Source organism: Pongo pygmaeus, chromosome 12, assembly GCF_028885625.2.
Source record: "Pongo pygmaeus isolate AG05252 chromosome 12, NHGRI_mPonPyg2-v2.0_pri, whole genome shotgun sequence".
Classification (NCBI taxonomy): domain Eukaryota; kingdom Metazoa; phylum Chordata; class Mammalia; order Primates; family Hominidae; genus Pongo; species Pongo pygmaeus.
Window position 1 is genome coordinate 44,303,396 of NC_072385.2, and position 13,777 is coordinate 44,317,172.

The 13,777-nt window shown below is 47.7% G+C and overlaps 1 protein-coding gene across 3 annotated transcripts in view; it reads left to right on the plus strand.

Moving 5' to 3' along the window:
* The first annotated feature begins 1,137 nt into the window (after nucleotides 1-1,137).
* The window catches only part of PSD4 (pleckstrin and Sec7 domain containing 4), a 45,613-nt gene continuing 32,973 nt past the window's right edge, over nucleotides 1,138-13,777 (plus strand). For 2 of the 3 annotated variants that reach the window (XM_054475713.2, XM_063648567.1), the window contains exon 1: nucleotides 1,170-1,320. The gene's annotated coding sequence lies outside the window, so the exon portion shown is untranslated. Of the gene's footprint in view, nucleotides 1,321-13,777 lie in introns of all 3 variants that reach the window. The other variant, XM_063648568.1, reaches the window with a different exon arrangement.

Sequence of the window (13,777 nt, forward strand, 5' to 3'; positions counted from 1 at the left end):
GAATAAATGTGAACTTTCAAGAGCCAATTCTTCAAGATGGATCCTGAGTGGCCAACTGGGCCTAAAACTGTTTTATTTTATTTTATTTTTCCGTTTTTACATGTCAAACAACTGGACTGTATTGGTCTAAATTTAAAATAGAGCCAAGTGGTCACTTGCTGACTAAAGGTCACATATGCTGAGCTCTCTGGAAACCAGCACCTTCCTGTTCCTGGGATTTTTAGAGCTCACCTGAACCAACCAATCAGAGCTCACCTGCCTTGACCAATCAGGGCTCAGCTGTATCACCCAGTCAGGACTCAGATGTATTGATCAATCAGAAGTTAGCCTTGTAAAGCAATCAGAACTAAGCAAATTTCAAACCTTCATTCGCACAGGAAACCTGTGTGGGACCATTTGCTATAAAACCTGAGCCTTCCCTTTGTTCTTTGGAAGGGCACCTTTGTTTTACAATAAAGGTTGTGTCTCTCCAGTTTACAAACTGCTTACTGGAAGATTCCTTTTGGAGAACTTTTATTCACAATATACAGGAAATATGGAATCATTTAACTCAAAATGTCATTATATGGTGCCTTACATAGTTACAGAAATAGAAACCAGATAGTGCCATCAAGGGTGATATTGAAAAATAATAGCTTCTCGCCAATGACAACCTATTCTGAGCTTATGTTTGCTAAAATAGATTAAGTGTAAAATCACGGCTATTTGCTTCTGTGCCACCAACCCCCAAACCAACTAGTGAATGTTCACTGTAAGTCAACAGTTACAGACAGCTGAAATTTGGAAATCAAATAATGCAACTTTTTCTTGTGCCCAATGAATAATAAATGAACAAGGGGTTTGTAAGGACTCCAAACAATCCCTTTCAAGGCTTGCACGTATCTGGGGCAGGCCTCAGTTTCCGGTTTAGGTACTGGAAAAATAACCAGAGGGCTTTGGAGTGCCTGCAGCTCGCTAGCGCACAGGTCAGACAGTGCCGTGAGGTCAGACAGTGCCGTGCGGGGTGTGCAGAAGGTACCCGGCCTGCCCGGCGGCCCAGCCCGGCGTCACCGTGGTCAGACCAGTCCGACAGCTTCGCCCCACCACCCCCAACCCCGGCCCGGTCTCAGCCCGCCCCTCCCCGCCCTGCGCCGCCACCCGCCCGCCAGCCTGCAGTCCCGGAAACCGAGTCCCTCCTGTGAGCGCCCAGAGCTGGACTGGCCCAGCCCCCCGCGCAGCCGAGGCCCCGCAGCTCTCGCTGCCCCCAGCCGGCGCCTGGGCGCGGGGCCATGGGGCGCGCGGGCCGGCGGGAGTCCGGAGCAGGAGCCCGGCGGGAAATGGGTAAGGGATCATGGGGAGGCCTGGGCCGGGCGGGGGCACCCCCGGCCGTCGCCGCCCTCGACAGTGACTGTGTGCCATGCACCGGTCTCGCCAAGCCGGTGAGCACCTGCGGAGCGGCTGTCGCTGAGGGTAAGGGTCCCTGGAGCTGGAAAGAGGGTTGAGAGCGAGCAGGGGACCCTGAGAATCCAGCTTAATCAAGTGGCGGAGACTGGGACAGCAAGGGGACGCTCTCTCCACTGAAAGAATCAGCCTGGGCTCTCTCGCTGCGGGCTACTCCAGCTGCGCTGTTGGATCCTGGCTCCAAGCCCCGCTGGCTGGCGAGCAGGAGGAGCCCTTAAAGTCATCCAAGTGTCAGAATCAGGCGACACTGAGGGCTTTGCTCTTAATCTGTCATGGCCCTGTGCCTCAGTGGTTTCTGGTGCTCATGACCAGGCCAGGCTGGCCCCTGATTGGTGGGAGCTGCCCCCCGAGGACTGCACTGGGCTAGAGGACCAGGCAGCTCTTCTCTATCTCCTTGGGTGCTGGCCCTTCTCCTAGGTGTGTCTAGCAAGAAAGTATGAGAGATTTCTGGGAAGGTAAAAAGTGTCTGCTCAGCTGACAAACTCATATCCCTCTAGGATTTCTTTTTGGCTCTAGAATTGTCTAGCTCATCTTTTCCGTAGGATGATGGAGCTAAGAATGTGAGTGAGTTCTTTGCTGGATTTTTCCACGCTGCAGGATGGACTTGCTGCTCTGGCCAATGCACTCGCCAGACCTCTGTGTCCATGGTCTGCATGTCTAGGTCAGGGGGCCAGTATCAAAGTGAAGACTGGGCAAGTAAGCCCCACCTGCCCTTGAACCTCAGGCTTGGCCCCTCCCGAGGCCCAGAGCTGATTGAATGTTAATTAGCAACTAATTGGATGTCCATGAGACTCTCTACATAAAGAACACACCAAGGTCAGGTTTAGACAGTGTGTAGCGCCAAATGATTCATTCTTTTCTTCCAGACGTGATATTTCCTGTATGTGAAGCATATAAAGAAGAGTCATTCATTCATTCATCTAGCAGATATTTACTGAGTGTCAACTACTAATCAGGCATGGAGGCACTGCGAATACTACTGCTCTTATTTGCATATGGGTTGGAAAGAGAAAATAAGCAAGTAATTGGCTGAATGACATTATTTCAGAGAGCAATAAATGCTGAAAAAACAAAACTGAAAAATTCCCAAAAAGAAGGATATGGGGCATGACAGTGAAACGTATAAGAGAAATTGGGCCTTAACTAGAAAGTGTAGCAAACAGACTTTCTAAATTAGGTGGGAAAATGATCTCATGTTCAGGTCCTCAAAATCTAGGGACACAGAATGAGGTGCCCTCTGTTCCTATCAGCAGGGAGTTATAACCTGCCTATAAAGGATCAGTGAGAAATGAACTAGTGGTGAGTAGCCCCTCTCTAAGAGTATGTTTCTTATTGGGAAGCTTAAATCTAAGACAGAGATTAAGATTCCCAGAAAACATGGTCTATTGACTCACTCACTCATTTGTAAATTTATTCAACAAATATTTATTGAAGGCCTGTATGTTCCAGGCACTATTCCAGGTTTTAAGGATACATCAGTGAACAAGACAATCCTGCATCTCACAGAGCTTATTTCTTGTGAGAGAAACAGACAATAAACAACATAGCAATTTTAATGTCGTGTCAGATGAAGGATCTGAAGAAAAGCAAAGCAGCTTAAGGGGTTAAAGTTGATAGGGGCTGCTGTGTTCAACAGAGTAGTCAGGACAGGCTGTGCTTAGATGAAATTTGAGCAGAGACCTGAATGAATGTGGGACATAGCCATGTGACTGCCTGGGGGAAGAACATTCCAGGCAGAGGGAACAGCAAGTGCAAAGGCCCTGAAGCCAGAGCGAGGCATGAAAATGCTGGGCATGCTGGACGAACAGGGAGGATGTCAGTGTGGCTCTGGGGTGGGGAGCAGGCATCTCAGAGACTAGTCTTAAAGGAGGCTGGGGTAGGGCTCAGCCCTGACCAAAGGCACCCAGGAAAGCAGATGGTGCCCCTCACTGCTGTGGCAGGAAGATTTACAATCTCCGACTTATGAACAGGCCTGGTGGTTTATGCCAAGTAGGGCAAGAAGTGATCAACAGAGATGGAGAGCATGTCTTTTGGTAGGAGAGGTATCATTTGCTTTTGTTACTCACACTCTGCATCCTTCAAAACATTATGGGCAGCCTAACTAACATGGTGAAATCCCATCTCAGCTAAAAATACAAAAATTAGCCAGGAGTGGTGGTGCTTTCCTGTAATCCCAGCTGCTCGGGAGGCTAAGGCATGAGAATCGCTTGAACCCAGGAGGCAGAAGTTGCAGGAGCAGAGATTGTGCCACTGCACTCCAGCCTGGGCGACAGAGTGAGACCTTGCCTCGAAAATAAAATAAAATAAAATAAAATAAAATAATAATAATATTATGGGGCCACACAATGAGAATTATAGTGGGCAGCAGACCCTGAGTTTTTCAAATTTAGTATTAGGTTGGTGCAAAAGCAATTGTGACGTTTGCCATTACTTTTAATGGCAAAAACCACAATTGCTTTTGCACCAACCTAATAAATGCCCAGGGAATGAAAGATGAGAAAAAACCTGCCTTCCGGGAAAATTCCAATAATCTATTTTTATTTTCATCCTTAAAACTATTAGATGATCTCATTAGCAGGATTTTCTTAAAAAAAAAACCAGCCCAAGAGCATATAAATCATTAGCATTTATTGAACACATACTATATGCCAGGCCCTACTTTGGGTAACTTGTGTGCAGTAACACAAATAATTCTCACAGCAAGTGTATGCAGTTTATATTATTATGATCCCACTTCACAGATGAGAAAACTGAGGCCCAGAGCGAGTAAAAAAGTTGGCCAAGTTTACATGGGTAGTAAGTGAAGAATCAGAATTTGCCATCAGGTGGTGCCATTTTTGAGTCAAGTGCTCTCATACTATGCTGTAACAATGTCAGAGAGCCAACCTTGGGCCCAAATTTTGAAGATATTCTGTCCACCAAAATGGACTTCTGACTGCCCTAACTTTTGGAGAAGCTCGTAGTTGGCAAATGAAATTGGTCCCTTTATAAAATAGTCGTGGCTGGCCGGGCGCGGTAGCTCACACCTGTAATCCCAGCACTTTGGGAGGCCGATGCTGGCAGATCACTCAAGGTCAGGAGTTCGAGACCAGCCTGGCCAACATGGTGAAACCCCATCTCTACTTAAAAAAAAAAAAAGAAAGAAAGAAACAAAGAAAAATACAAAACTTAGCCAGGCGTGGTGGCTCGCGCCTGTATTCCCAGCTACTTGGGAGGCTGAGGCGTGAGAATCACTTGAACCCCGAAGGCACAGATTGCAGTGAGCCAAGATTGTGCCACTGCATCCCAGCCTGGGCGACAGAGCAAGACTCTGTCTCAAAAAGAAATAAATAAATAAAATAAAAATAAAATAAAATAGTTGTGGCCATGTGGCATATTCCACAAATACTGGTCTCAGACCATGGTGAGGATGTGGGTGCAGGGTGAGGACTACATAGGGTGCGGTAGGTCAGTGGGTCAGATCCAGTTAGCCAGGGCTCAGCCTTGTGCCCAGGAGGCTAAAGCAGGAGGATTACATGAGACCAGGAGGGCAGGTTTTGTCCACAGTGCATGACAACAGATGGTTAGAGAGAAGACAGCTGCTGGGTTTGAGCACATTCTACTTCTCTCCTTCTTTAAAAAAGATGTTTTTAACATAGTACTGGCCGGGCACAGTGGCTCATGCCTGTAATCCCAGCACTTTGGGAGGCCAAGGCAGGCAGATCACCTGAGGTTAAGAGTTCAAGACCAGCCTGACCAGCCTGTCTCTACCAAAAATACAAAATTAGCTGGGCGTGGTGGTGCATGTCTGTAATCCCAGCTACTCGGGAGGCTGAGGCAGAAGAATCGCTTGAACCCGGGAGGCGGAGGTTGCGGTGAGCTGAGATTGCGCCATTGCACTCCAGCCTGAGCAACAAGAGCAAAACTCCATCTCAAAAAGAAAAAAAAAAAAAAAGATAGAACTTACGCAGATTAACACTCTTTAAAAATATTTTTAAAGGCAATATTTACATGTATTCAAAAAATTTTTAAAAATATTAATGCAAACAGCCCTTAAGGTACACAGTGAAAAATCTCCTTCCCTCTCCTGTCCTGTCATCTCTAATTCTCCTCGGAGGCAATTTCTTGAGAATACTTTCAGAGCGACATATTCTATTTGTAAACAAGCATATATGTGTGTATACCTTCCTTGTCTTCTTCTTTTTTTAAAACATAAATAGTAGGAAACAATACTTAGGTATGCACTTTTTAAACTTAATATACTTAATCATTCTGCTTCAAGACATATAGACAGGTTTCATCTTTCTTTCTTTTTTTTTTTTGAGATGGAGTCTTGCTCTGTCGCCATGCTGGAGTGCAGTGGCGTGATCTCGGCTCACTGTTACCTCCGCCTCCCGGGTCAAGTGATTCTCCTGCCTCAGTCTCCTGAGTAGCTGGGACTACAGGCATGCACCACAACAACCAGCTAATTTTTGTATTTTTGGTAGAGATGGGGTTTCACCATGTTGGCCATGATGGTCTCCATCCTCGTGATCCACCCACCTTGGCCTCCCAAAGTGCTGGGATTACAGGCATGAGCCACCACGACCGGCTTTTTTTTTTTTTTTTTTGGAAACAAGGTCTTACTCTGTCACCCAGGCCGGAGTACAGTGGTGCAGTCATGGCTCACTGCAGCCCGACCTCCTGGGCTCAAGCGATCCTCCAGCCTCAGTGCCCTGCCCTGCCCACCCTCTGCCCAGTAGCTGGGACCACAGGCAGGCGCCACCACGCCAGGCTAAATTTTGTAATTTTTGTAGAGATGGGAGTGTCACTATGTTGCCCAGGCTGGTCTCGAACTGCTAGCCTCAAGCAATCCTCCCACCTTGGCCAGTCTCCCAGAGTGCTGGGATTATAGTCATGAGCCACCACACCCCGTCTTCATCGTTTTTAAGTACGTATATGATGCTGTATCCCATTGAATGGGCTACCGTATTTATCTAGCTGGTGCACTGTGGGTTTATAAGCTATTTCCCCCATTTCTGTTTGTTTGCTGTGATGGACAATAACACATTAAGCATACCTGTACCTATATAATCTCAGTTCTGTGACTGTTTCAGCAGGAGGAATTCATAAATGTGGTTTAAAAGTTACTGCCAGTCTGCTTTCCGAAGGCATGCATGTCTTTGTACTTGGGAGAGTGCTGCTTTCCCCTCGGCTCCACCAACTTGATGTATCATCAACTTTTTGTTCTTCCCAATTTGACAGATGAAAAAAATGCCATCGTGCTATAGTTTAAATAGGTATTTCTTTCTAGTGAGTTGTGTTACAGGACTTACAAGCTATTTGTATTTCTGTGGACTGTTCATATACTTGGCCTATGTTTTCAACTGGATTTTTGTTGTTGTTATTGAACTATCATTTCCTCTTCATCCCTCATTCCTAGTTCCAGTGATTTCCCCTCACACTTACCCTCTAACCCTGCCCTCATGAGCAACAGCTACTCTGACATATTTATGATAGGTTTATCCTTAGATTTGGATGTATTTTAGAAAGATATATGATGTTGATTTATATATGCATGTATTTTTAACTCTACATAAATTGCACTATGGAGCTGGGCACAGTGGTTTATGCCTGCAATCCCAGCCTTTTGGGATGCTAAGGAGGGAGGATTGCCTGAGGCCAGGGTTTCAAGACCAGCCTGGGCAACAGAGCAAGACTCTTCTCTCCAAAAAAAAAAAGGTAATAATAAAAAAAATTAGCCAGGTGTGGTGGTGCACTCCTATTTTCCTAGCTACTTGGGAGGCTGAGGCTGGAGGATCACTTGAGCCCAGGAGTTTGAGGCTGCAGAGAGTTATTATAGCATCACTGTACTAGAGCTTCAGCAATAGAATGAGACCCTGTCTTTATGGGGTCACAATTGCTTCGTGCTGTAAATCATTAAATTTTTCTTGCTTTTTAAAACTAGCACTACTTTTTTTTTTTTTTTGAGACAGAGTCTCGCTCTGTCAACGATCTTGGCTCACCGCATCCCCCGCCTCCTGGGTTCAAGTGCACACGCTCAGCTAATTTTTGTACTTTTAGTAGAGATGGGGTTTCACCATGTTGGCTAGGGTGGTCTCAAACTCCTGACCTTAAGTGATCCGCCCGCCTCGGCCCCCCAAAGTGCTGGGATTACAGGTGTGAGCCACCATCCCTGGCTAATCAGCACTATGTTTTTGTTTGTTTGTTTGTTTGTTTTGTTTTTTTGAGAGGGAGTCTCACTCTGTCTCCCAGGCTGGAGTGCAGTGGTGTGATCTGGACTCACTGCAACCTCCGCCCCCCAGGTTCAAGCGATTCTTCTGCCTCAGCTACTCGAGTAGCTGTGATTCAGGTGCCTGCCACTGTGCCTGGATGATTTTTGTATTTTTAGTAGAGATGCGGTTTCACCATCTTGGCCAAGCTGGTCTTGAACGCCTGACCTCGTGATCCACCCTTCTTGGCCTCCCAAAGTGCTGGGATTATAGGCATAAGCCACCGCACCCAGCCACCAGCACTATTTTTTAAAAGATCTATTTGACTGCAGTGTGTATTCTTGGTTTGTTGCTTCTAATTGCTGCATTGTACTCTGTAGCTGGAGTTATGAAATTATTGTAATAGTCAATTCCTATTGGATTGGTCTAGAAAGGTTGTATGGAGAATTGGCATTAGGGGGTGAGCCCGAAGGATGAAGAGGACTGGGGAAGGAAATGGAGCTGTCCAAGAGGACGTGTGAACATGCCAAGAACATTTGGGGAAGGACCCGTTGCCTGCTGGGGCCATAGGTCAGGGTGTGGTGGTGTGTGGTTATAGGAGAGGCTGGAGAGGTCTCAGATAACAGGGTTGGACATTCCCTAAAGCAATGGAAGAGAGGCCGTTAGGGGCACTGTTGGGGAATCGGGGAGGAGGGTGTCAGGTAAAGATTTTCTAGGGCAGGAGTGATCTCCCAGTGGAGAATTAGGCAGCCAATTGCGGCAGTCCTCCAGAAAAGCGAGGAGGCGCTCTGTGAGCTGGTGGAGCCCAGGGACCTGCAGGGGAGGAGGATCCAGCAGGACTGGGTACCAAAGCCATGAGGGGAGAGGGGCCTGGGCTGGTGCCAAGGTTTCTAACTTGGGAAGCTGGTGGATGTGATGCCAGTCTAGACAGGTCCTGGGAGGGGCAGGCATGGGCATGGGATGGGAAGGATGCTTATGGGCATGTGAGCAGGCTGTGAAGTCTGATGCTCTGCTCTACATCCAGCTAGAAGACTCCTGCTGGTAATTAAGACACTGGGCTAGAGAGGGAATTGTGAGCCTTTAGTGAGTAGGTGGAAGGTTAACATGTGGGACTGGGTGAGGTCCTCACAGAAGAATGTGAGGGCGAGAGATGCCCATCAGGAACAGAGCATGGGGCAGGTTTACAGGGAGGAGCTGACAATAATATGTGGTGCCCTTTTGAAATCTGCCCTTTCGAACTCTGCCCTTTCCTGGCTTGACAACCTCTGGAAATTATCCTCTTGGCATGGACTCTGTGCTGCTGTGGAGCCTGGGCAGGGGAGGGATGGGAGGTGGGTATATACAATAAGGCCCAACGAGTGGACTCTGCCTTTCCGGAGCTCTCAGTGCGGCCTTGGAGGATGCATAGATGTATTGAATCAGAGAGGAGCGAAATGGCCCCAGGAAGCTTAGGTGTGCGGGCTCTCCTCCTGGGGTATGAGCTCTGAGCCCCCAGCGCTCTTCCTGCTAGGAGCTGCCAAACCAGCCGTCCCTTTTGTCTTCTGAAGATGACAATGGATAGAGCGTGGGTCAGCTCCTGCTGCTGCAGAGGGCACTGCGAAGCTCACGGCTTTGTTGCTATGGGCAGGGTTAAGCATGAGCCTCCCCAGGGGAATACGTGACCCTTTACAAGGCCCAGGAAATGTCCTGCTCTGAGTTTGTCTTCCTCCTTCACTTTGTGAGAGCATACCTATTCTCTGTTTAATGCCAGAGCTTTGCTTTTCTGCAAATCATACCCGCTTGAATTCGTATTCAGTGATTGGTGGCCAATCAGGGCTAATGAGCATTATAAGGAAGACTTTCAGCTCTTTCTCCAAAGGAGAAAATGCTGCAAAGGTCAGATCCAGCTGCACAAAGTGTCTGCTCATTTACATATCCCTACTATAATTTTTGAGATGAGAGTTTTGATATTTATTTATATTTATTATATTATTAAATAACATTTAATATTTTTCTGTGAATACATATACTTAACAACATAAAGTAGATATTTTCTACTTTACTGTGTCCCTAAATCACAGGTTTGCTACACTGTATCTTATTCTAGTGCATATTCAAATAAATGCTTAACTATTAATGTTTAGTATGTGTACCACATATCCATGTAGGCAAACATAGCCTCAGATTTGTGGGTTCATGGAGAATGTAATCTAGGGGTAGGTGCTTTATCCTAACCCTAGGTAGGGGAGGAAATAACCCTTTTCCTCTTCCTTCTTAGATTTAGGGACTGGGACCTGCAAATTAAACTAACAAAAGCCAGATTAACAGAAGAAAAATGTTTTATTCACATGTACATGGGAGCCAACAAAAGTAGTAGCTGGCTTGTTAGATAGTTAAAGTTCAAGGCCATGTATCTAACTCAGTAGTGGAAAGGGAGGGGGCAGAAACAGTAACTTTATTATTTTTATGGATGACAAACATAAAGTATATTTATTTTTAAAAACTGAATACATATGAAACAAGCATGAAGAAATTGAAATCATGTATACTGTTGCCAGGCACAGATAGCTACTGTCAATCAATGCTTTGATGTTTTATTGCCTGAATACACAAACACAAACAAGTTTTTTAAAAATTGGGACCATAGGCCGGGCGCAGTGGCTCACGCCTGTAATCCTGGCACTTTGGGAGGCCGAGGCAGGTGGATCGCCTGAGGTCAGGAGTTCGAGACCAGCCTGACCAATATGGTGAAACCCCGTCTCTACTAAAAATGAAAAAATTAGCCGAGCCTGGTGGCTTGCACCTGTAGTCCCAGCTACTTGGGAGGCTGAGGCAGGAGAATTGCTTGAACCTGGGAGGCAGAAGTTGCAGTGAGCCGAGATCGTGCCACTGCACTCCAGGCTGGGCGACAGAGCAACACTCCATCTCAAAAAATCCAAACAAACAAAACAAAACAAAAAACAACTTGGGACCGTAGTGAAATTATAAATAGTTTTCTTATTTAACAAAATTCTATGAGCATCTTTCCATTTCATTAGATACTCTTTAAAAACAAAATGGCTAAAGGTTGCCTAGGTTCACCATATGGCTATATGGTTACCCAGTAATCTATTCATTTATCTCATTCTCTATTGTGGATATTGAGGTTGTGAGCATTTTTGCCATTATAAGTAACTGCATGCACATGTGTTTCAGCAGATGTTTTGTGGGTGCCTTCTGGTGCCAAGGGGGCTGGGGGAGAGAGGATGAATAACTACAGTGCCCAACTCACTGCTCATGTGAAAAGGACAGACCTACAACAAGTGGGCTTATCTAAAAAAGAGCTGGGAGAGAGCCCAGGAGAAGGACCTTGAGAGAGAGAGTCTGAGCCGAGCTTTTGTGCTGGGGCAGAGGAGAGCCAGGGAGCTGTGACCTGGGTGGCCCCGTCCCTGGCCATCTGTCCACAGACACTGGGTGTGCTTCATTTGACTGGCCACGGGTGGGTAAGGACAGCCTCCCAAGGTCACTGCATCAGTACGGGATTGGGCAAACAAGTGCGGAGATGGAGGCTTGTCATTCACTTTTATAATCACTTCCTGCCCTTCTCCAGAACACCCGGGGCAGCACCAGCGCACACATGCGCTCAGAGGTTGGTGATGTCAGCACTGGGCTGGGCTGTTCTTCCTTTCCTCTTTTCCCTGCCTCTAGGAGACTTCTCCTTCCCACTCTAAGGTCACAGGCAGCAAGGAGAGGCACCTTTGGCCCCTGCCACGTGCCCAGTCATTGGAAGCCCTGGCCCAGCCCTACCTACCTGCTCTGATCCTGGGAGCCCACAGCTGAGCTGGCCAGTGGGACTGTAAACATCCAACCAGGCAGAGGAATGGATGGAGAGGCAGGTGTTCTGTCTGCCCTTCTCCAGGGCCGAGGTTTGTGGAGGTCAGACAGCTGGGAGGGAACCGGGCCTTTTCTGGAGAAAAGAGCATATGGCCGCCTCACTCTCAGCCTTCTCTAAAGTATAGGACTTTTATGGAGACTAATTTGGAGCCCATTTGGATGCTTCAGTCCTCCTCTCTCACCCTGCCCCAGGACAATATTTCAGCTCCGTTAGCACAAGGGTTTTCCTGAACTTCCAGCTGGGAGATCTGAGTCAGGCTTACCCCGTCTAGCTCTGTTCATTTGGGAAGAAGCCCTGCTCCCCACCTGGGTTTTCATTTCTGCAGCATGCAGTGGTAACGGGGTACAGCAGAAAGTGCATTGGGAAGGTTCCACAGGCCTAAGTCCAATCCCAGCCTTACCATTTCCTGCCTGTGCAAGCCCAAGTGACTGCGGACCCTCTGTCTCCTCATCTGGTCTGTAGCCTGGAGATAATAAAGTCCCTCACCCTGACCCCAGACCCCCAGGAACTAGAGATGATGCGTGGAGAGGACCTGGTAAGTGTCAACACATTGGGGTCCTCAGGAACGTGTCATGGGGTTTATGTCAGGTGCCGTTTCTTTCATTGGTGGCCTCTCTCCTCTCTCCCCTCGCCTCCCAGGAGGGGCTGTGTGCTGAAATCCCCAGGGCCCCTCTCCTGGAAGGTGGGCTCTACTCCCTGGTCTGTGCTCAGTGTGGAGAAGCCACCTGTGCTGAGCAGCTTCTTCTGCAGGCAAACAGGAAGCAGCTTACCTTGAGGGAGGCAGGAGAGCTTCCTGGCTGTGCTGTGTGTCTGCTGTGTTGTGTGTCCTCTGTGCCTTGGGGAGGAGGAAAGGCTGGGGAGGGAACTCCCAACAAACACACACACACACACACACACACAGACACACACACACCGTATATATGCAAGACCCACTGCGTGGAAGGAACGGGGAGAGGCAGGTCCAATTCCCCTTAGTACAGTCTTGAAGAGAGGCTGAGCAACCTTTATTCATTCATCAAATGGCTGTGGAGCAATTGTGAGCCAGGCACTCTGCTGTAATGCACATGGGCCAGTCCTTGCCCTGGAGAAGTTCACGGTCAAGGGGAGGATGGGAACCCATAACTAAGCCAAGGGGCAGGGCCTGGACTTGGGGAAGGGGGAAGATCACTGGTGGCTCCCTTTCAGCCTCAGGAAACCATGGATTACCAGGAAGTCTGGACTGGAGGGGGCAGAGCCCGGACTTGAGGAGGTGACACTTCACCTCTTGGTCTCCTGGCTTCTGCCTCCGCATCTGCTGCCAACCCCACTTGTCCATAACCTCTGGCCACATTCAATATAGATCACTTTCACTTCTAATCTTCCTCCACTTTTCAGCAGCAATCAACCAAGCCAACCTCTTCCTCCATCTGAAGTAACCGCCTCTTGTCTTCTGTGACAACATGGCTCTCCCCTTGCTTCTCTCACCTTTGTGACAGTCCCTTTTCAGTCTTCTTTGCAGACCTGTCCCCTCCCATCCCAGGTAGGCACCACCTTCTCTCTCCAAGCTCAGATGGGCTCCAGGTGCGTTTTTCAGTTGCCTACTTGAAATATCTCACAGGTAGTTCAAATCCAATCTTTAAAAATTAAACTCTGGGCCGGGCGTGGTGGCTCATGCCTGTAATCCCAGCACTTTGGGAGCCCAAGGTGGGCAGGTCACCTGAGGTCGAGAGTTCAAGACCAGCCTGATCAACATGGAGAAACCCCGTCTCTACTAAAAATACAAAATGCGTGGTGGCGCATGCCTGTAAACCCAGCTACTCGGGAGGTTGAGGCAGGAGAATCACTTGAACTCAGGAGGCGGAGGTTGCAGTGAGCTGAGATAGCACCATTGCACTTCAACCTGGGCAACAAGAGTGAAACTCCATCTCAAAATAAATAAATAAATAAATGAATAATAAATAAATAAAAGTTAAACTCTGGATTTTCTCCCCTGAGCCTCATCTCCCAGTTCTTTCTTATTTCAGCAAATGCCATTATTACCACCCATCTGGTTGCTTAAGTCAGAAATCTGGAAGTTGCCTATGACTTCCCCTCCCATCTTGACCCCTCGAATGTAATGAAAGAGCAGGTTCTATAATCATCCCCCATATGCATTCCCAGCCCTAGGCCTCTCTTCTCTGCCGTGACTGCCCCAGCCAAGCCACTGTCCCCATTGCCTGGACTCTCACAGAGCCTCCTGACTGGTCTCCTTGAACTTACGTAGCCTCTACCATCTCTTCTCCATACAGCAGACAGATCCATCTATTCTCCATAT